The sequence below is a fragment of the Siphateles boraxobius genome, unplaced genomic scaffold, assembly GCF_051911475.1.
Source record: "Siphateles boraxobius isolate OS27281-9 unplaced genomic scaffold, OSU_SipBor_1 39, whole genome shotgun sequence".
NCBI lineage: Eukaryota > Metazoa > Chordata > Actinopteri > Cypriniformes > Leuciscidae > Siphateles > Siphateles boraxobius.
In genome coordinates, this window is record NW_027509019.1 from 3,965,579 (window position 1) to 3,989,570 (window position 23,992).

A 23,992-nucleotide genomic window follows, 5' to 3' on the forward strand; every position below is an offset into this window, starting at 1 on the left:
CTCTGTCGGTGCACCATCCAGAGAACACCGACCATTTAGACACGTAGAGCCTTCTCGTGGAAGGGGCTTTAGACTGTGTGATCGTGTTCATCACTCCTTCTGGCAGGGCAACGAGTACCCGTTGATCAACCATGCATGCAGAGACCAGCGCTCTGGATGGGGATGCCAGATCGTGCCGCGAGCCTGAGAGAGGAGATCTGCCCTCACCGGAATCGGCCACGGAGCTGTATGTGACAGCCGTGCTAGTTCCGGGAACCAAATCTGATTCTCCCAACGCGGAGCACCGAGGAGCACCGAGTGGCGCGTTTCCCTGATTCTCTTGATCACCTGTGGCAACAGAGAGACCGGAGGGAAAGCATATAGCGGGAGGCTGGGCCAAACCTGGGCCAGCGCGTCCTCGTCCTCCGAGAAAAACGTTGGGCATTGAGCGTTTTCTTTTGACGCAAATAGGTCGACTTCCGCTCTGCCGAATAGGCGCCACAGTTTCTGGACCGTTTGGGGGTGCAGGGACCATTCCCCTGGGGGAACATTGTCCCAGGACAGTTTGTCTGGGCCGTCGTTCAAATGGCCAGGCACATGCGCCGCCCTCAGCGAGCGCAGGTGCATCTGAGACCAAATAAGGAGGCGTTCCGTCAGATTGCAGAGATTTCTGGATCTGACACCGCCCTGACGGTTTACATAGGATACCACAGACATGTTGTCCGAGCGGACAAGAACATGCTGGTCCTGTATGAACGGGAGGAAGCACTTCAGCGCATTTTCGACCGCTATCATTTCCAGACAGTTTATGTGAAAACCCTTCTCCTGGTCTGACCACTGGCCAAAGGCCGGTCTGCCCTCGAACAGCGCGCCCCAACCCGAGTTGGACGCGTCTGTCGAGATGACTTTCCGATAAGAGATGGTTCCCATCATTACTCCCTGCTGGTACCAGTCGGCCACTAACCAGGGCTGCAGAGCTGCTATGCAGGCCTGAGTCAGTCTGATTTTCTGGCCGCCAGACACCCAGGCTCGGCGGGACACGCGAGCATTCACCCGCGTGGGAGCGGGCGCATGCGCATGCGCAGTAGGCCCAGCTGGAGCACCGCTGCAGCTGATGCCATACAGCCCAACATCCTTTGAAATGTTTTCAAAGGGAGAAAGCTGCCCTTCTGGAAAGATGCGGCTAGGTGGCGAACACGGTGCGAGCTGTGTCGATAAACGAGCCGTGATGGTTACCGAGTCCAGTTCTATTCCTAGAAAGCAAATTGACTGGCTGGGCAGTTATGACCTCTTGGTCCAGTTGACCGTGAGACCCAAGCTTTCCAGATGACTGAGAAGCACTGTTCTGTGAGATAGCAGTTCTGTCTCTGACTGTGCCAATATCAGCCAATCGTCCAGATAGTTCATTATTCGCAGCCCCTGACTTCTCAGGGTGGCGAGCGCCACGTCCATGCACTTTGTAAATGTACGGGGTGCCAGGGACAGGCCGAATGGCAGGACGGTGTATTGATATACCTGACCGTCGAAGGCGAATCTCAAAAATTGCCTGTGACGGGGTACTATCTGAATCTGAAAATAGGCATCTTTCAGATATAGAGAAATAAACCAGTCCCTCGGGCAAACGTGCGCGAGGATTTTCCTGGTCGTAAGCATTTTGAACGGTTCTTTTCACAAGCACTTTGTTCAGATGTCTCAGATCTAGGATAGGTCAGAAGGCTCCGTCCTTCTTGGGTACGAGAAAATATCGGCTGTAAAAGCCTGACTCGCTCAGAGAAGGAGGTACCTTTTCTATAGCCCCTTTGCACAGCAGCTTTGCCATTTCTGCGTGAAGTAGGTGTGCTACTTCCGCATTCACTATCGTCGCGGTCCGAGCTTGAACCGGGAACCTGACAGGGCGATACATTTCGACGGCGGCGGGTCATGCAGAGTTAGGGTTAGGGTCATGCAGAGTGCCCGAGAGGGCTCTGCATGACGCGCGAACGGGGACACGAGGGCGGGGTAGCTCTCTTGTAACGTAAAGAGAGCTAGCCGCGTGCTCGGTGGTCGAGCAGAACTGGAACAGTGTTTGTACGAGGGCGCGCGCACGAGTAGTGGGCACGGGGCCTACATGTAACACAGATGATGCCCGTCCGGGTCATGCAGACAGCTCGAGAGTAGTGATCGACCGATGTATCGGTTTACCGATATTTTCCCCGATATTTAAGCATTTTCCCATTATCGGGAATCGGTTTTGTAATATCGGATTTTCCGATAAACGGCGCCATCTTGTGGCCGTTTTGAGAATTCCGCCATTGCAGCCCGCGTCTGAGGAGATCGGTCAATAAGTAAAGTATATGTTCTACTTGCTTTGCTTTAATTATTCAACTTTATTTAACATAACAGACATGCATGCAGAAATGAGATTTGAGACATAAATGCCTGATATAGTTTATTTATGCAGCTTGGTTCTAAAAAATTGAGACGAACTCATTGAGCCACGTAGCGTAATCCGTCATGTCCTTCCCCAATAAAGACGTAACTTTACATGAATTAAATAAAACAGACATGAATGAGTGCATGTTGAAAATAAAAGCGCTGAATTTAATTCTCTATCTGTTGTATTTGCTCACCATTAGTCTCGAAAAAAAAGTTCGTTCATATTGCTGAGCACTCACTGGGTTGATGATCAGGAATGCTCAAGCACGGCCACTGAATGAAACTTTTGACAAGATTATCTTGTTTAAACACCCTAGATTATATTATCATTTACTACATAGCAATTATTTCGCTAATACACATCTAAATATACCGCTTTGTGGAAATTATTTATTTATTATCTGCACGCGAGATCGCGGTTGAGTAACGTATAGCCTAATGTTATAGTTATGTGTAAATGCATAGATAAACAGCACTTTGTCATAAAGCATTTCATGATCTAAACCGACAAAAATATTAATAATAATTAATAACATACTAGTTGGAAAATGCAATGATGTATATGCTGTTTTGTTTGTTACTTTCCTGATGTTATAGGCTAATATTACCCAGTGAATTATTCCTCACTCTTAGTTTAAACCTATTAAACGGCACATAAACCTTCTAAAACTGTTTAAAATGAATTACATTTCTGCAAAGGTGATATGACTCCCCTGTCAATTATTTTTTCCATATGAAAACATTAGACTTTTAACATTTATTTTGCCTATTGTTAACATTGTTGCTGCTGATGCTTATAAATGATATGTATAATTTAGATATAAATTATATAATGTAATAATATAAATGTTTTTATTGTAATTTGATTAGTTTACCATTTATGAAAACAAATAAACATATCCAAATATGTTAGAATAGTTTTTGTGCTTTATTTTTTACCTCATCAAAGCTTTTATTTTTAAACAAAGACATTTAGGGGGCTTTTACACTGGGCTCGTTTGCTGCGGTCCGAGCCCAGGCACGATTGTTCCCGGCGCCCGCCGCAGCGTTGGTCTGGTTTCACACTCAACTTGATTCTGTCGAACTCTGGTGCGTTTGCGTGCATCTTACGTCATTGCAAACGTGCACGTGATAGAAAACACGACGCAGGTCAATATATTGTGTTTTTTTATTAATTTGGTGCTATTATGCATAGCTGTACAACGCAGGTTAACTGTGTGTGTGTGTGTGTGTGTGTGTGTGTGTCTGTGTGTGTGTGTGTGTGTTTGTGTGTGTGTGTGTGTGTGTGTGTCGCATAAACTTTCTTTCCGCTGCTTGCAAATGGACTCTTTTGAGGAGACAGTGGATTTCCATTAATTTGTTGCCCTGATTGCACGCACTATGCGCGAAAACAATGCAGACTCACTCTTGCTCGTATTCAAGGTAAATCTTCATCCCTTACGTGTGTTTTATTTAACTAAATACATCATAATCGGCTAAAACGCATGCGCAGGACACTTTACTTCCTGAAGAAGTGCGCACCTGAGTCCGTGTTGCTTTCACATACACGCGAACCGCAGCACGGTTCGGGAGCAACCGAACTCAGACCACCTCCTCCAGGTAGTCTCGGGTTCGGGACCCAGTGCGCACCCGGGTCCACATGACATCGTTCACATTAGCGATTTTTCATGCGAACCGTGCCCCGTTCCGAACTAAACTGCCAGTGTGAAAGCCCCCTTAGTAACAGTGCACTTTATTTTTTGGACTCAGACCCCTCTATTTATTTGTGTATAAATACAAAGGGTTTTTTTTTGTATGCAAGGAGGGAGTGATTGTTATAAATAAAATGGTTTGTTCAGTTCATTTGTGTTGTAATAATTGTGCCAAAAACAGAAGTATAACAGTAAATAAATATTGGTTCTGCATATCAGTTATCGGGCACATACACATGCAAATAATCTGTATCGGTATCGGTTATAAAAAATCAATATCGGTCGATCACTACTCGAGAGTGCTCTGCATGACGCGCGAACGGGGACACGAGGGCGGGGTAGTTCTCTTGTAACGTAAAGAGAGCTAGCCGCGTGCTCGTACGTGTCCCTCGGCCTCATTCTCAGATGCGACGGCAGTGAGGCTCGTGAGCGGCAGCTGCGCGTCGGTGAGGAGAGGCGGGGGGTGTTGAAGGCTTCAAGTCGAGCCCGCAGGGTCGACAGCGGAAGCGCTTCACAGAGCTCGCAGCCCCAGAAGTGCGAGGCGTCTTAAAAAAGACACTCGCTGCTCTTTTAGAATAGGTTTTAGCAAGGTAAAGGATAAGTCGCCGGATAGCGTAGCTCGCACGGATGGCTAAAGGTGGCGAAGACGGCCGGCCTCCTCAGCGCTGTCCTAAGCTGGCTGTCCGCTGTTCGACGGCGGCGGTGGCTTCTCTCAGATCCAGCGATGCGAAGAGCTCGCTGAAGAGACGAAAAATCAGGGAAGTCAGCCTACAGCCCCTAGTGTTATACGCTAAGCCACGCCCATTCTGGCGGGCTGTGACGCTATGAAGGCGCGGGCGCCCTTCATTGGGCGTGACGTCACGCCGGGCTCACTGGTAGGCTGCAGCAGTTACCCGCAGGGCAGCCAATGAGCACGCTAGATGGGCTGCTCTAGGTCTGCTAGCTGCTGCACTGCGTTGACAAGGAATACAAAATTAAGGATAATTTTTTGGCTTCAGTATCTCGAGAAGATGAATCTTCCCGTAGCGTAAGCTAAACTTACGCAATACAAGAGAACCTCTCGTAAGAGAACGTCTCAGGTTACGACTGTAACCTATGTTCCCTGAGAACAGGGAACGAGACAATACGTCAACGACGCTATGGGGAACGCCTCAGGCGTGACAGGTGTCTGAAATCACTATCAAATCACGTCAATCATATTGACCGGCGACAGCCCGTGAATCATTAGCGTGAATGATTAACGTGCGACCTGGAAGTATAAAAGGGCGCCTTGCAAACATGACAAATCACCTTATCGTTTGAAGGGACTGTACGGTAGGCAAGCACCGTGGCATGGCAGGGAGACGTATTGTCTCGTTCCCTGTTCTCAGGGAACATAGGTTACAGTCGTAACCTGAGACGTTCCCTTTCGAAGGGAACTCAACAATACGTCAACGACGCTATGGGGAACGATATACCAACGCCGCCATGCTAAGGGGAGTTCATGCCAAGTGGCAGTGACAACTGTCAGAACCAGCAACTTCAAATGAAACGCTAGAACCACTCACCCTCAGGTCACACTGGGCTGTCAGTGACAGCATTCCCTACGGTCATAGCCCAAGCTACAGCCTCACAGAAAAACCTTCATAAACATGGTTAAATGAAAGGTCTACCTGGGCCGGCTCCGGGCCTGGAACCTCAGCTTCCAATTAGAAGGGGTCCCTTCTAGGGAATGTGGCTAGGGAACCCAAGGGAACCCCAGCCAGTCACTATTCAGGGGAACGTACTCACCCCGAAATGCCACCAGGACGGCCTGACCTGGCGCCAGTACATAGACACTTCGTCAGGCCAAATCCTGTCTGTCTGAAGACAGAGCCTCTGGACAAATGCCTTAAGTAAGGCATCCAACCCGAGGGACTGCGAAGCTGGCAGTGAACCACTCGGCCCGGATCTCAGAGACGGGATATCCCGGAGAGTATGACTCAGCATAGTGCTTTCCGACCCTTGCTAGCGAGGGGAGTTTCTCTACTCGATCCACGGATCAACCCAGTGTCTGTGTTTCAAAACACTGAGGAGGCCTGTGAAGGCCTAAGGGCTGATCTAACTGGGAGGCCTCACGAGAGGCCTACGACCGTCTGACCAGACTCAGGAAGCCGCATGCTCATAGAGACCCTCGTGAGGGGAGCACAAGGTCTGCCTGGTAGGCAAACCAGGCTGTAGGCAGAAAAGGTTCCGGGAGGGAACCTTTAGCAGAGAATGAACACTTTAGCGAGCCAGGGCGCAAGCTCGCCTACAGCAGCTGCCTATTAAGGCTAGCTGAAACTGATAGCAAGAGACCACTAGCTTCATAAACCCAGCACCACTAGGGAGCGTTACAGGGAGGCCCGGAGAGGCCTACTACCTGATCCTTTAGGGAGGCACGTGAGGCCTACTACCTGATAACCACAGTACGTGGGAACTCACCTTCAGGGAGGCCCGGTGAGGCCTGCTACCCTACGACCACAGTATGTGGGGAGCTCACCTTCAGGGAGGCCTGGAGAGGCCTACTACCTGGTAACCACAAACTGTGGGAACTCACCTTCAGGGAGGCCTGGTGAGGCCTACTACCTGACCGTTCTCAATCAAGGAGGCCTGGAGGAGCCTACTACCTGATAACCCCAGTATGTGAGATGCTCACCTTCAGAGAGGCCAAGAGAGGCCTACTACCTGATAACCACAGTACGTGGGAACTCCTCCTTCAGGGAGGCCCGGTGAGGCCTGCTACCTTACAACCACAGTATGTGGGGAGCTCACCTTCAGGGAGGCCTGGTGAGGCCTACTACCTGGTCACCACTATCTGTGGGAACTCACCTTCAGGGAGGCCTGGTGAGGCCTACTACCTGACCGTTCTCATTCAAGGAGGGCTGGAGGAGCCTACTACCTGATAATCACAGCATGTGGGGAACTCACCTTCAGGGAGGCCTGGTGAGGCCTACTACCTGACAGCCAAAATATTTGGGAGCCCACATCCAGGGAGGCCCAGAGCGGCCTACTACCTGACAGCCACAATATTTGGGAGCTCACATTCAGGGAGGCCCAGAGAGGCCTACTACCTGATAGCCAACGTAAGTGGGAATTCGCCTTCAGGGCGGCCGGGTGAGGCCTACTACCTGATAACCATCTTAAGTGGGAATTCACCTTCAGGGAGGCCTGAGTGGCCTACTACCTGATAACCACTGGTAGCTTTGAGCCCTGAGTCCGGGTGAAAGTATAAGGTGGCCTGCTAAGGCCAGCCAGCTGGGGACTCGCATATCAGGGAGGCCTGGTCGGGCCTACTAGCTAATAGCAAGTCATATTCTGCCATAAAGTACACTGTTGGAAACCATACTACACAGCATAATTCACTAATGGGCTTCCAGTAGCGCTATAAGGTATGTCCCACAATGTTGGGACTCACCTCCGAGGAGGCCTGTTTAAGGCCTACTACCCATCAGTGAGTCAACTGCCCGAACCACCAAGGCCAACCACGTAAAGTGAGCTGGCCTACAGTGCCCTCTGGGGGGCTGTCCAATCAAGGAGGCCTGCTGAGGCCTACTACCTAATGGCGCAGCCTTCGTTGGCAGAAAAACTGTTTACACAGCGCCTACAGCATCCTGGTGCCTAATCACATTGCCCATGGCAGTGTACTCCGCAAGAAAGCTAGCACCCTTAAAACAAGGGGAGTACAACATACGCCACTCTGCCTCAACGGAGGCCCCAATTAGCCAGGGGCCTACCATCTATGCATGGGCGTCAGCTCAGGGCAATGCTCTGGCTTCAGGGGAGCGTACTTCGACCAAAGAAGAAGTGAAGCTTACTTCATACTCGACCCGAGCCATAGTGGTGCGAGGTGGGATAAAACAGAACTGGGAGTGAAGTGCTCAGACCTACCCTGTATCACAGGGGAATACTCACACCTCACCCTGAGGTTACCAGGGTGCGGGCCTGCCAGCGGCTCTAGGGGTGACAGAAATGTATCTGTGCCCAACCTAGGGGAGTGGGACTTGAATGAAAGCCAACCACCTACAACCTAGCGCTCGAGCAGTAGCTCAGCGAGGTGAGTGAAGCCTAAACTGGCGGCCTAAATCCGTAGGCCAGTTCTGCATGGCAGGGTCGGGCAGGAAACCCAGTCTTCTTCGTGAAGCGAAAGACGGCCTAACCCTGCTCAATAAAGACATATATACCACGGAGGCCTGTTTGAGGCCTACCATGTCCTTACAAACCATCCTCAGCACCACGCTGCATTACTCTAGTCACCCCAGAATGCAGAGAAGGGGGCGGGCCTTGGCCTAACGACTCCCACGGGAGGAGGCTGTTTATACAGGGATGCTAGAAACCAACATTCACACAGTGAAGGGTCAGAGGAAGAAATGCTAAAATTTTTAGCATGGTAAGGGCCTGCCTGCAAGCATAGATCTATCTGAGGGCTCGGAGGAGCCACAGCCTTACTAAAGAATATAGTCTGTATTATTCCATACAAAGGGCTGCAGAATCGCTCAGCCTAATGAAAACCCAAACAGAGCTCAAGGGGCGACATACTCAGGAAGAAGTCAAACGGACCTGTGGGCCGGACATAAGATCTATCTGAAGCTCTAGCGTCAGTCAACACTCTAAGTAAAACAATTTAAAGAGAGAGACCAACCACTCTACCCTGAGGTGGCTAGCAGCCCGAAGGCTAACACAGTTACCGTTCTGGCCACCTAACGGGGAACTTCAGGGCCCTGATAATCCAATAAAGTTCTCTTACCTTATTACCTTGACATGACCCCATGACTCTATACAGGGAACGAGGTCTGTAGAGAGATACATTTCGGAATTTTTATTCACAAAAATTTACTCTTGAAAAGACCAGACAGCTCACCTGCGGCGTGCGGAGTGAAGACTCGCCAGATAGTTCTTTATGAACCTGGGGTCCCCCACTTTACATGCCTGAAAGAGGCGTTTCTACTAACCAAGCCTAGGCGGGCCATTGGAACATCGTTCTTATCATAGGCCCAGCGCCAGGCCTGATGTAATGAACGTCTGGGGAGTCAGAAGAGAGGAGAGGGCTGGATTCTCTTTTTAATGAAGCCCTCCGGGGAGATTATCCATCAGCGACGCTGTATGCGCTTGTGCTGGATAACCTCCCTCAGATCCCTCTTCTAGCGGGAGTCACGCCTTTCCTGCGCCCTGTTCCTCCACAGAGGGGGCGCACGAGAGGCGACACTGGCTCTCTGGCCCTGTCTACGGTCCTCAGATCGTGAAGGGCCAGGCCCTCCCGCCTGCCTGGGCGTGGAACCGGATCTCAGCGGTATGTAGGTTTTTTCCTAAAAGCAGCTGAGCGCGCCTTCGCCTCCCTGAACTTCCCAAGCCCCGCCTCCACGGCGGGGCCAAAGAGTTCAGAGGGCGAAACCGACGAATCGAGGAGAAAGGCCTTCTCTTTCTCCTCAACGTCGGCCAGGTTTAACCAAAGCTGTCTCTCCGTGGCCACCATCGCCGCCATCGACCGACTGATCGTGGCAGCGGTTTGTTTGGTGGCCCGGAGCGCAAGAGCCGTGGTTCGGCGCGGCTCAGTAACTGCCTTAGGGGACAACCCTGCCCCCTGGTCGAGATCCTGCAGCAGGTCGGCCCGGTATGCCTGCAGCACCGCCATGGTGTGCAGGGAAGCACCAGCCTGCTGTACATTTAATTTTCTTACCGTTTCATTGAATAGCGTTTTCAAACAGACAGTCCCTGAAGACGATGAGATGATTTGTCATGTTTGCAAGGCGCCCTTTTATACTTCCAGGTCGCACGTTAATCATTCACGCTAATGATTCACGGGCTGTTTATTAATAATAATAAAGCAAGATACCCTCCTGAAATATGTGAGATGTGTGGTTTATATAAACTGCAAAGGTAAAGTATAAATTCAAATTATTATGACCGATGTCAAGGGGGAGGAGAATGTATACGTGCGTCACGTTTAGTCAATAAAACACTTCCGCATAGGATACACCTGTGTATCCTTGCTCATAACTCCTCTGAAAGCCTCCTCACTCCTCGATCCTCGACTCCTCGCGGTGCAATTAGAGAATTGAGATGTCCTTCCAGATGGCTGTGCTTGATTGGTTTCCGGGTCATACGATGGAGGACGGAGGAGCGAGGAGACGAGGAAGGATATTGAGAAGTACCCACAGATTTTCTGAACGAACAAGCAGGATGTGGAAGTTGCTCTTTGTTTGGGATAAAACATATACATAAGTGAAGCAGTCTTAGCAGAGGATGGTTTCGATCCATCGACCTCTGGGTTATGGGCCCAGCACGCTTCCGCTGCGCCACTCTGCTGTAATCCACATCAGATCGGAAACGAACCCACAATTCCTGTCTTAGGAGGCCAGTGCCTTATCCATTGGCATTTAAACAAGGCCAGCACACAAAGTAATCCGGATGAACGACTACTTCGACAGGCCATTGGGACAAGATTCGCTTGCCCTACTAATTGTCCTTCAGGTAGCTTAGTCAATGACGCATTTGAACAGGGTATACACACACAAACTCACAGATTTTCTGAAACGAACAAGCAGGATGTGGAAGTTGCTCTTTGTTTGGGATAAAACATGTACATAAGTGACAAAAACATCATTGGCATTTAAACAAGGCCAGCACACAAAGTAATCCGTATGAACAACTACTTCGACAGGCCACTGGGACACGATTCGCTTGCCCTACTAATTGTCCTTCAGGTAGCTTAGTCAGTGATGCATTTGAACAGGGTATACACGCACAAACTCACAGATTTTCTGAAACGAACAAGCAGGATGTGGAAGTTGCTCTTTGTTTGGGATAAAACATATACATATGTGAAGCAGTCTTAGCAGAGGATGGTTTCGATCCATCGACCTCTGGGTTATGGGCCCAGCACGCTTCCGCTGCGCCACTCTGCTTTAATCCACATCAGATCGGAAACGGACCCACAATTCCTGTCTTAGGAGGCCAGTGCCTTATCCATTAGGCCACCAGGGCTGTGAAAGACCTTGGCTTTAGTGATGAACAACTACCTGACAGGCCACTGGGACACGATTCGCTTGCCCTACTAATTGTCCATCTCATTCAGGTGCCTTAGTCAATGAGGAGTTTGAACAGGGCATGCAAACACAAACACACAGATTTACTGAACGAACAAGCAGGATGTGGAAGTTGGTCTTTGATTGGGATAAAACATGTACATAAGTAAAGCAGTCTTAGCAGAGGATGGTTACGATCCATCGACCTCTGGGTTATGGGCCCAGCACGCTTCCGCTGCGCCACTCTGCTGTAAACCACCCCAGATGGGACTCAAACCCACAATCCCTGGCTTAGGAGGCCAGTGCCTTATCCATTAGGCCACCAGGGCTGTGAAAGACCTTCGCTTTAGTGACAACAACATCATTGGCATTTAAACAAGGCCAGCACACAAAGTAATCCGGATGAACGACTACTTCGACAGGCCATTGGGACAAGATTCGCTTGCCCTACTAATTGTCCTTCAGGTAGCTTAGTCAATGACGCATTTGAACAGGGTATACACACACAAACTCACAGATTTTCTGAAACGAACAAGCAGGATGTGGAAGTTGCTCTTTGTTTAGGATAAAACATGTACATAAGTGACAAAAACATCATTGGCATTTAAACAAGGCCAGCACACAAAGTAATCCGTATGAACAACTACTTCGACAGGCCACTGGGACACGATTCGCTTGCCCTACTAATTGTCCTTCAGGTAGCTTAGTCAGTGACGCATTTGAACAGGGTATACACGCACAAACTCACAGATTTTCTGAAACGAACAAGCAGGATGTGGAAGTTGCTCTTTGTTTGGGATAAAACATATACATATGTGAAGCAGTCTTAGCAGAGGATGGTTTCGATCCATCGACCTCTGGGTTATGGGCCCAGCACGCTTCCGCTGCGCCACTCTGCTTTAATCCACATCAGATCGGAAACGGACCCACAATTCCTGTCTTAGGAGGCCAGTGCCTTATCCATTAGGCCACCAGGGCTGTGAAAGACCTTGGCTTTAGTGATGAACAACTACCTGACAGGCCACTGGGACACGATTCGCTTGCCCTACTAATTGTCCATCTCATTCAGGTGCCTTAGTCAATGAGGAGTTTGAACAGGGCATGCAAACAAAAACACACAGATTTACTGAACGAACAAGCAGGATGTGGAAGTTGGTCTTTGTTTGGGATAAAACATGTACATAAGTAAAGCAGTCTTAGCAGAGGATGGTTACGATCCATCGACCTCTGGGTTATGGGCCCAGCACGCTTCCGCTGCGCCACTCTGCTGTAAACCACCCCAGATGGGACTCGAACCCACAATCCCTGGCTTAGGAGGCCAGTGCGTTATCCATTAGGCCACCAGGGCTGTGAAAGACCTTGGCTTTAGTGACAACAACATCATTGGCATTTAAACAAGGCCAGCACACAAAGTAATCCGGATGAACGACTACTTCGACAGGCCATTGGGACAAGATTCGCTTGCCCTACTAATTGTCCTTCAGGTAGCTTAGTCAATGACGCATTTGAACAGGGTATACACACACAAACTCACAGATTTTCTGAAACGAACAAGCAGGATGTGGAAGTTGCTCTTTGTTTGGGATAAAACATGTACATAAGTGACAAAAACATCATTGGCATTTAAACAAGGCCAGCACACAAATTAATCCGGATGAACAATTACTTAGACAGGCCACTGGGACACGATTCGCTTGCCCTACTAATTGTCCATCTCATTCACGTGACTTAGTCAATGAGGAGTTTGAACAGGGCATGCACACACAAACAGACAGATTTTCTGAACGAACAAGGAGGATGTTGAAGTTGCTCTTTGTTTGGGATAAAACATGTACATAAGTAAAGCAGTCTTAGCAGAGGATGGTTTCGATCCATCGACCTCTGGGTTGTCTTAGGCAATTTCTGTCTTAGGAGGCCAGTGCCTTATCCATTAGGCCACCGGGGCTCTGAAAGACCTGTGTTCATGTGCCCCCATTACTTTGGCTTTAGTGACAACAACATCATTGGCATTTAAACAAGGCCAGCACACAAAGTAATCCGGATGAACGACTACTTCGACAGGCCACTGGGACAAGATTCGCTTGCCCTACTAATTGTCCATCTCATTCAGGTGGCTTAGACAATGAGGAGTTTGAACAGGGCAAACACACAGATTTTCTGAACAAACAAGCAGGATGTGGAAGTTGCTCTTGTTGAAGATTTTATTATTTAGAAAACAAGTAATTTAGCTATATATTTGGACACAATTATTTCTTCTGTCTGTGACTTTGGATTTCCTCTGTGTATGTGAAAGACCTTGAATGGAATGTTGTTTGCTGCAGAAAATTCTATTCCGAGAAGTCACATGGTAAAAGACCTTTACCCAAAACTATCTATAGGGTGTGCTACCTTCTTCGGAAGAAGATTTATGTATATAACTCTGAACCAAAATATACTCGGGAGCGCGCTGGAAGGCCAGAGGGCCAGTGGGCTGGAGAGCCAGAGCGTTAGAGCGCCGTTCTATGGAACGGAACGGCGTTCGAAAATAAAGTCTAATTATTTCTGGCATCAAAGATCTCTGCGAAGTTATTTTTCGGAAAGATTGAAAACCACTTCACTCTTTGTTTGGGATAAAACATGTACATAAGTAAAGCAGTCTTAGCAGAGGATGGTTTCGATCCATCGACCTCTGGGTTATGGGCCCAGCACGCCTCCGCTGCGGCACTCTGCTGTAAACCAACCCAGATTGTTCTGAACGAACTAGCAGGATGTGGAAGTTGCTCTTTTTTTGGGATAAAACTGTGAAAGACCTTGGCTTTAGTGACAACAACATCATTGGCATTTAAACAAGGCCAGCACACAAAGTAATCTGGATGAACGACTACTTCGACTGGCCACTGGGACACGATTCGCTTGCCCTACTAATTGTCCTTCAGGTAGCTTAGTCAATGACGCATTTGAACAGGGTATACACACACAAACTCACAGATTTTCTGAAACGAACAAGCAGGATGTGGAAGTTGCTCTTTGTTTGGGATAAAACATGTACATAAGTGACAAAAACATCATTGGCATTTAAACAAGGCCAGCACACAAATTAATCCGGATGAACAATTACTTAGACAGGCCACTGGGACACGATTCGCTTGCCCTACTAATTGTCCATCTCATTCACGTGACTTAGTCAATGAGGAGTTTGAACAGGGCATGCACACACAAACAGACAGATTTTCTGAACGAATAAAAAGGATGTGGAAGTTGCTCTTTGTTTGGGATAAAACATGTACATAAGAAAAGCAGTCTTAGCAGAGGATGGTTTCGATCCATTGACCTCTGGGTTATGGGCCCAGCACGCTTCCGCTGCGCCACTCTGCTGTAAACCACCCCAGATGGGACTCGAACCCACAATTTCTGTTTTAGGAGGCCAGTGCCTTATCCATTAGGCCACCGGGGCTGTGAAAGACCTTGGCTTTAGTGACAACAACATCATTGGCATTTAAACAAGGCTAGCACACAAGGTAATCCGGTTTAGTGACAGATTTTCTGAAACGAACAAGCAGGATGTGGAAGTTGCTCTTTGTTTGGGGTAAAACATATACATAAGTGAAGCAGTCTTATCAGAGGATGGTTTCGATCCATCGACCTCTGGGTTATGGGCCCAGCACGCTTCCGCTGCGCCACTCTGCTGTAATCCACATCCGATCGGAAACGGACCCACAATTCCTGTCTTAGGAGGCCAGTGCCTTATCCATTAGGCCACCGGGGCTGTGAAAGACCTTGGCTTTAGTGACAACAACATCATTGGCATTTAAACAAGGCCAGCACACAAAGTAATCCGGATGAACGACTACTTCGACAGGCCATTGGGACAAGATTCGCTTGCCCTACTAATTGTCCTTCAGGTAGCTTAGTCAATGACGCATTTGAACAGGGTATACACACACAAACTCACAGATTTTCTGAAACGAACAAGCAGGATGTGGAAGTTGCTCTTTGTTTGGGATAAAACATGTACATAAGTGACAAAAACATCATTGGCATTTAAACAAGGCCAGCACACAAATTAATCCGGATGAACAATTACTTAGACAGGCCACTGGGACACGATTCGCTTGCCCTACTAATTGTCCATCTCATTCACGTGACTTAGTCAATGAGGAGTTTGAACAGGGCATGCACACACAAACAGACAGATTTTCTGAACGAACAAGCAGGATGTGGAAGTTGCTCTTTGTTTGGGATAAAACATGTACATAAGTAAAGCAGTCTTAGCAGAGGATGGTTTCGATCCATCGACCTCTGGGTTGTCTTAGGCAATTTCTGTCTTAGGAGGCCAGTGCCTTATCCATTAGGCCACCGGGGCTCTGAAAGACCTGTGTTCATGTGGCCCCATTACTTTGGCTTTAGTGACAACAACATCATTGGCATTTAAACAAGGCCAGCACACAAAGTAATCCGGATGAACGACTACTTCGACAGGCCACTGGGACAAGATTCGCTTGCCCTACTAATTGTCCATCTCATTCAGGTGGCTTAGACAATGAGTAGTTTGAACAGGGCAAACACACAGATTTTCTGAACAAACAAGCAGGATGTGGAAGTTGCTCTTGTTGAAGATTTTATTATTTAGAAAACAAGTAATTTAGCTATATATTTGGACACAATTATTTCTTCTGTCTGTGACTTTGTATTTCCTCTGTGTATGTGAAAGACCTTGAATGGAATGTTGTTTGCTGCAGAAAATTCTATTCCGAGAAGTCACATGGTAAAAGACCTTTACCCAAAACTATCTATAGGGTGTGCTACCTTCTTTGGAAGAAGATTTATGTATATAACTCTGAACCAAAATATACTCGGGAGCGCGCTGGAAGGCCAGAGGGCCAGTGGGCCGGAGAGCCAGAGCGTTAGAGCGCCGTTCTATGGAACGGAACGGCGTTCGAAAATAAAGTCTAATTATTTCTGGCATCAAAGATCTCTGCGAAGTTATTTTTCGGAAAGATGGAAAACCACTTCACTCTTTGTTTGGGATAAAACATGTACATAAGTAAAGCAGTCTTAGCAGAGGATGGTTTCGATCCATCGACCTCTGGGTCATGGGCCCAGCACGCCTCCGCTGCGGCACTCTGCTGTAAACCAACCCAGATTGTTCTGAACGAACTAGCAGGATGTGGAAGTTGCTCTTTTTTTGGGATAAAACTGTGAAAGACCTTGGCTTTAGTGACAACAACATCATTGGCATTTAAACAAGGCCAGCACACAAAGTAATCTGGATGAACGACTACTTCGACAGGCCACTGGGACACGATTCGCTTGCCCTACTAATTGTCCTTCAGGTAGCTTAGTCAAAGACGCATTTGAACAGGGCACACACACACAAACTCACAGATTTTCTGAACGAACAAGCAGGATGTGGAAGTTGCTCTTTGTTTGGGATAAAACATATACATAAGTGAAGCAGTCTTAGCAGAGGATGGTTTCGATCCATCGACCTCTGGGTTATGGGCCCAGCACGCTTCCGCTGCGCCACTCTGCTGTAATCCACATCAGATCGGAAACAAACCCACAATTCCTGTCTTAGGAGGCCAGTGCCTTATCCATTAGGCCACCGGGGCTGTGAAAGACCTTGGCTTTAGTGACAACAACATCATTGGCATTTAAACAAGGCCAGCACACAAAGTAATCCGGATGAACAACTACTTCGACAGGCCACTGGGACACGATTTGCTTGCCCTACTATTTGTCTATCTCATTCACGTGGCTTAGTCAATGAGGAGTTTGAACAGGGCATGCACACACAAACACACAGATTTTCTGAAAGAACAAGCAGGATGTGGAAGTTGGTCTTTGATTGGGATAAAACATGTACATAAGTAAAGCAGTCTTAGCAGAGGATGGTTACGATCCATCGACCTCTGGGTTATGGGCCCAGCACTCTTCCGCTGCGCCACTCTGCAGTAAACCACCCCAGATGGGACTCGAACCCACAATTCCTGGCTTAGGAGGCCAGTGCCTTATCCATTAGGCCACCGGGGCTGTGAAAGACCTCGGCTTTAGTGACAACAACATCATTGGCATTTAAACAAGGCCAGCACACAAAGTAATCCGGATGAACGACTACTTCGACAGGCCATTGGGACAAGATTCGCTTGCCCTACTAATTGTCCTTCAGGTAGCTTAGTCAATGACGCATTTGAACAGGGTATACACACACAAACTCACAGATTTTCTGAAACGAACAAGCAGGATGTGGAAGTTGCTCTTTGTTTGGGATAAAACATATACATAAGTGAAGCAGTCTTAGCAGAGGATGGTTTCGATCCATCGACCTCTGGGTTATGGGCCCAGCACGCTTCCGCTGCGCCACTCTGCTGTAATCCACATCAGATCGGAAACGGACCCACAATTCCTGTCTTAGGAGGCCAGTGCCTTATCCATTAGGCCACCGGGGCTGTGAAAGACCTTGGCTTTAGTGACAACCACATCATTGGCATTTAAACAAGGCCAGCACACAAAGTAATCCGGATGAACAACTACCTGACAGGCCACTGGGACACGATTCGCTTGCCCTACTAATTGTCCATCTCATTCAGGTGCCTTAGTCAATGAGGAGTTTGAACAGGGCATGCACACACAAACACACAGATTTTCTGAACGAACAAGCAGGATGTGGAAGTTGGTCTTTGATTGGGATAAAACATGTACATAAGTAAAGCAGTCTTAGCAGAGGATGGTTTCGATCCATCGACCTCTGGGTTATGGTCCCAGCACGCTTCCGCTGCGCCACTCTGCTGTAATCAACACCAGATGGGAAACGAACCCACAATTCCTGTCTTAGGAGGCCAGTGCCTTATCCATTAGGCCACTGGGGCTGTGAAAGACCTTGGCTTTAGTGACAACAACATCATTGGCATTTAAACAAGGCCAGCACACAAAGTAATCCGGATGAACGACTACTTCGACAGGCCATTGGGACAAGATTCGCTTGCCCTACTAATTGTCCTTCAGGTAGCTTAGTCAATGACGCATTTGAACAGGGTATACACACACAAACTCACAGATTTTCTGAAACGAACAAGCAGGATGTGGAAGTTGCTCTTTGTTTGGGATAAAACATGTACATAAGTGACAAAAACATCATTGGCATTGGAATACTTGCTCACTCGAATGTCACTTCACAGCGTCATCAGTAGCGCTCAAAGGATCTTCCCTTATGTTGTTGAAGCTTGTTTATTTAAGAAATTCATAATGAATAATAATAAAGCAAGATACCCTCCTGAAATATGTGAGATGTGTGGTTTATATAAACTGCAAAGGTAAAGTATAAATTCAAATTATTATGACCGATGTCAAGGGGGAGGAGAATGTATACGTGCGTCACGTTTAGTCAATAAAACACTTCCGCATAGGATACACCTGTGTATCCTTGCTCATAACTCCTCTGAAAGCCTCCTCACTCCTCGATCCTCGACTCCTCGCGGTGCAATTAGAGAATTGAGATGTCCTTCAAGATGGCTGTGCTTGATTGGTTTCCGGGTCATAGGATGGAGGACGGAGGAGCGAGGAGACGAGGAAGGATATTGAGAAGTACCCACAGATTTTCTGAACGAACAAGCAGGATGTGGAAGTTGCTCTTTGTTTGGGATAAAACATATACATAAGTGAAGCAGTCTTAGCAGAGGATGGTTTCGATCCATCGACCTCTGGGTTATGGGCCCAGCACGCTTCCGGTGCGCCACTCTGCTGTATACCACCCCAGATGGGACTCGAACCCACAATCCCTGGCTTAGGAGGCCAGTGCCTTATCCATTAGGCCACCGGGACTGTGAAAGACCTTGGCTTTAGTGACAACAACATCATTGGCATTTAAACAAGGCCAGCACACAAAGTAATCCGGATGAACGACTACTTCGACAGGCCATTGGGACAAGATTCGCTTGCCCTACTAATTGTCCTTCAGGTAGCTTAGTCAATGACGCATTTGAACAGGGTAAACACACACAAACTCACAGATTTTCTGAAACGAACAAGCAGGATGTGGAAGTTGCTCTTTGTTTGGGATAAAACATGTACATAAGTGACAAAAACATCATTGGCATTTAAACAAGGCCAGCACACAAAGTAATCTGGATGAACGACTACTTCGACAGGCCACTGGGACACGATTCGCTTGCCCTACTAATTGTCCTTCAGGTAGCTTAGTCAATGACGCATTTGAACAGGGCACACACACACAAACTCACAGATTTTCTGAACGAAAAAGCAGGATGTGGAAGTTGCTCTGTATTTGGGATAAAACATGTACATAAGTAAAGCAGTCTTAGCAGAGGATGGTTTCGATCCATCGACCTCTGGGTTATGGGCCCAGCACGCTTCCGGTGCGCCACTCTGCTGTAAGCCACATCAGATCGGAAACGAACCCACAATTCCTGTCTTAGGAGGCCAGTGCCTTATCCATTAGGCCACCGGGGCTGTGAAAGACCTTGGCTTTAGTGACAACAATATCATTGGCATTTAAACAAGGCCAGCACACAAAGTAATCCGGATGAACAACTACTTCGACAGGCCACTGGGACACGATTTGCTTGCCCTACTATTTGTCTATCTCATTCACGTGGCTTAGTCTATGAGGAGTTTGAACAGGGCATGCACACACAAACACACAGATTTTCTGAACGAACAAGCAGGAACTGGAAGTTGCTCTTTGTTTGGGATGAAACATGTCAATAAGTAAAGCATTCTTAGCAGAGGATGGTTTCGATCCATCGACCTCTGGGTTATTGGCCCAGCACGCTTCCGCTGCGCCACTCTGCTGTTATCCACATCAGATCGGAAACGAACCCACAATTCCTGTCTTAGGAGGCCATTGCCTTATCCATTAGGCCACCGGGGCTATGAAAGACCTTGGCGTAAGTGACAACAACAACATTGGCATTTAAACAAGGCCAGCACACAAAGTAATCCGGATGAACAACTACTTCGACAGGCCACTGGGACACGAGTCGCTTGCCCTACTAATTGTCCATCTCATTCAGGTGGCTTAGTCAATGAGGAGTTTGAACAGGGCATGCACACACAAACACACAGATTTTCTGAACGAACAAGCAGGATGTGGAAGTTGGTCTTTGATTGGGATATAACATGTACATAAATAAAGCAGTCTTAGCAGAGGATGGTTTCGATCTATCAACCTCTGGGTTATGGGCCCAGCACGCTTCCGCTGCGCCACTCTGCTGTAAACCACCCCAGATGGGACTTGGACCCACAATCCCTGGCTTAGGAGGCCAGTGCCTTATCCATTAGGCCACTAGGGCTGTGAAAGACCTTGGCTTTAGTGACAACAACATCATTGGCATTTAAACAAGGCCAGCACACAAAGTAATCCGGATGAACGACTACTTCGACAGGCCATTGGGACAAGATTCGCTTGCCCTACTAATTGTCCTTCAGGTAGCTTAGTCAGTGACGCATTTGAACAGGGTATACACGCACAAACTCACAGATTTTCTGAAACGAACAAGCAGGATGTGGAAGTTGCTCTATGTTTGGGAAAAAACATATAGATAAGTGAAGCAGTCTTAGGAGAGGATGGTTTCGATCCATCGACCTCTGGGTTATGGGCCCAGCACGCTTCCGCTGCGCCACTCTGCTGTAAACCACCCCAGATGGGACTCGAACCCACAATCCCTGGCTTAGGAGGCCAGTGCCTTATCCATTAGGCCACCAGGGCTGTGAAAGACCTTGGCTTTAGTGACAACAATATCATTGGCATTTAAACAAGGCCAGCACACAAAGTAATCCGGATGAACGACTACTTCGACAGGCCATTGGGACAAGATTCGCTTGCCCTACTAATTGTCCTTCAGGTAGCTTAGTCAATGACGCATTTGAACAGGGTATACACACACAAACTCACAGATTTTCTGAAACGAACAAGCAGGATGTGGAAGTTGCTCTTTGTTTGGGATAAAACATGTACATAAGTGACAAAAACATCATTGGCATTTAAACAAGGCCAGCACACAAATTAATCCGGATGAACAATTACTTAGACAGGCCACTGGGACACGATTCGCTTGCCCTACTAATTGTCCATCTCATTCACGTGACTTAGTCAATGAGGAGTTTGAACAGGGCATGCACACACAAACAGACAGATTTTCTGAACGAACAAGCAGGATGTGGAAGTTGCTCTTTGTTTGGGATAAAACATGTACATAATTAAAGCAGTCTTAGCAGAGGATGGTTTCGATCCATCGACCTCTGGGTTGTCTTAGGCAATTTCTGTCTTAGGAGGCCAGTGCCTTATCCATTAGGCCACCGGGGCTCTGAAAGACCTGTGTTCATGTGCCCCCATTACTTTGGCTTTAGTGACAACAACATCATTGGCATTTAAACAAGGCCAGCACACAAAGTAATCCGGATGAACGACTACTTCGACCGGCCACTGGGACAAGATTCGCTTGCCCTACTAATTGTCCATCTCATTCAGGTGGCTTAGACAATGAGGAGTTTGAACAGGGCAAACACACAGATTTTCTGAACAAACAAGCAGGATGTGGAAGTTGCTCTTGTTGAAGATTTTATTATTTAGAAAACAAGTAATTTAGCTATATATTTGGACACAATTATTTCTTCTGTCTGTGACTTTAGATTTCCTCTGTGTATGTGAAAGACCTTGAATGGAATGTTGTTTGCTGCAGAAAATTCTATTCCGAGAAGTCACATGGTAAAAGACCTTTACCCAAAACTATCTATAGGGTGTGCTACCTTCTTTGGAAGAAGATTTATGTATATAACTCTGAACCAAAATATACTCGGGAGCGCGCTGGAAGGCCAGAGGGCCAGTGGGCCGGAGAGCCAGAGCGTTAGAGCGCCGTTCTATGGAACGGAACGGCGTTCGAAAATAAAGTCTAATTATTTCTGGCATCAAAGATCTCTGCAAAGTTATTTTTCGGAAAGATTGAAAACCACTTCACTCTTTGTTTGGGATAAAACATGTACATAAGTAAAGCAGTCTTAGCAGAGGATGGTTTCGATCCATCGACCTCTGGGTCATGGACCCAGCACGCCTCCGCTGCGGCACTCTGCTGTAAACCAACCCAGATTGTTCTGAACGAACTAGCAGGATGTGGAAGTTGCTCTTTTTTTGGGATAAAACTGTGAAAGACCTTGGCTTTAGTGACAACAACATCATTGGCATTTAAACAAGGCCAGCACACAAAGTAATCTGGATGAACGACTACTTCGACAGGCCACTGGGACACGATTCGCTTGCCCTACTAATTGTCCTTCAGGTAGCTTAGTCAATGACGCATTTGAACAGGGCACACACACACAAACTCACAGATTTTCTGAACGAAAAAGCAGGATGTGGAAGTTGCTCTTTATTTGGGATAAAACATATACATAAGTGAAGCAGTCTTAGCAGAGGATGGATTCGATCCATCGACCTCTGGTTTATGGGCCCAGCACACTTCCGCTGCGCCACTCTGCTGTAATCCACATCAGATCGGAAACGAACCCACAATTCCTGTCTTAGGAGGCCAGTGCCTTATCCATTAGGCCACCGGGGCTGTGAAAGACCTTGGCTTTAGTGACAACAACATCATTGGCATTTAAACAAGGCCAGCACACAAAGTAATCCGGATGAACAACTACTTCGAAAGGCCACTGGGACACGATTTGCTTGCCCTACTATTTGTCTATCTCATTCACGTGGCTTAGTCTATGAGGAGTTTGAACAGGGCATGCACACACAAACACACAGATTTTCTGAACGAACAAGCAGGATGTGGAAGTTGCTCTTTGTTTGGGATGAAACATGTCCATAAGTGAAGCATTCTTAGCAGAGGATGGTTTCGATCCATCGACCTCTGGGTTATGGGCCCAGCGCGCTTCTGCTGCGCCACTCTGCTGTTATCCACATCAGATCGGAAACGAACCCACAATTCCTGTCTTAGGAGGCCAGTGCCTTATCCATTAGGCCACCGGGGCTATGAAAGACCTTGGCTTAAGTGACAACAACAACATTGGCATTTAAACAAGGCCAGCACACAAAGTAATCCGGATGAACAACTACTTCGACAGGCCACTGGGACACGATTCGCTTGCCCTACTAATTGTCCTTCAGGTAGCTTAGTCAGTGACGCATTTGAACAGGGTATACACGCACAAACTCACAGATTTTCTGAAACGAACAAGCAGGATGTGGAAGTTGCTCTTTGTTTGGGATAAAACATATACATATGTGAAGCAGTCTTAGCAGAGGATGGTTTCGATCCATCGACCTCTGGGTTATGGGCCCAGCACGCTTCCGCTGCGCCACTCTGCTTTAATCCACATCAGATCGGAAACGGACCCACAATTCCTGTCTTAGGAGGCCAGTGCCTTATCCATTAGGCCACCGGGGCTGTGAAAGACCTTGGCTTTAGTGACAACAACATCATTGGCATTTAAACAAGGCCAGCACACAAAGTAATCCGGATGAACAACTACCTGACAGGCCACTGGGACACGATTCTCTTGCCCTACTAATTGTCCATCTCATTCAGGTGCCTTAGTCAATGAGGAGTTTGAACAGGGCATGCAAACACAAACACACAGATTTACTGAACGAACAAGCAGGATGTGGAAGTTGGTCTTTGATTGGGATAAAACATGTACATAAGGAAAGCAGTCTTAGCAGAGGATGGTTACGATCCATCAACCTCTGGGTTATGGGCCCAGCACGCTTCCGCTGCGCCACTCTGCTGTAAACCACCCCAGATGGGACTCGAACCCACAAAACCTGGCTTAGGAGGCCAGTGCCTTATCCATTAGGCCACCAGGGCTGTGAAAGACCTTGGCTTTAGTGACAACAACATCATTGGCATTTAAACAAGGCCAGCACACAAAGTAATCCGGATG

The 23,992-nt window shown here is 47.7% G+C and overlaps 7 non-coding genes across 7 annotated transcripts; all 7 read right to left on the reverse strand.

Annotated features, from left to right (window-relative positions):
* Window positions 1–11,363: 11,363 nt before the first annotated feature.
* On the reverse strand, window positions 11,364–11,436 carry trnar-ccu (transfer RNA arginine (anticodon CCU)). Its single transcript has one exon. It is a non-coding gene; the product is annotated as a tRNA-Arg (tRNA).
* Window positions 11,437–17,046: 5,610 nt separating this feature from the next.
* Window positions 17,047–17,119, reverse strand: trnar-ccu (transfer RNA arginine (anticodon CCU)). Its single transcript has one exon. It is a non-coding gene; the product is annotated as a tRNA-Arg (tRNA).
* A 1,715-nt stretch (window positions 17,120–18,834) lies between these two features.
* trnar-ccu (transfer RNA arginine (anticodon CCU)) lies at window positions 18,835–18,907 on the reverse strand. Its single transcript has one exon. It is a non-coding gene; the product is annotated as a tRNA-Arg (tRNA).
* A 918-nt stretch (window positions 18,908–19,825) lies between these two features.
* Window positions 19,826–19,897, reverse strand: trnai-aau (transfer RNA isoleucine (anticodon AAU)). Its single transcript has one exon. It is a non-coding gene; the product is annotated as a tRNA-Ile (tRNA).
* Window positions 19,898–20,324: 427 nt separating this feature from the next.
* On the reverse strand, window positions 20,325–20,397 carry trnar-ccu (transfer RNA arginine (anticodon CCU)). Its single transcript has one exon. It is a non-coding gene; the product is annotated as a tRNA-Arg (tRNA).
* A 343-nt stretch (window positions 20,398–20,740) lies between these two features.
* On the reverse strand, window positions 20,741–20,813 carry trnar-ccu (transfer RNA arginine (anticodon CCU)). Its single transcript has one exon. It is a non-coding gene; the product is annotated as a tRNA-Arg (tRNA).
* Window positions 20,814–23,843: 3,030 nt separating this feature from the next.
* On the reverse strand, window positions 23,844–23,916 carry trnar-ccu (transfer RNA arginine (anticodon CCU)). The gene has a single exon. It is a non-coding gene; the product is annotated as a tRNA-Arg (tRNA).
* Window positions 23,917–23,992: the final 76 nt, after the last annotated feature.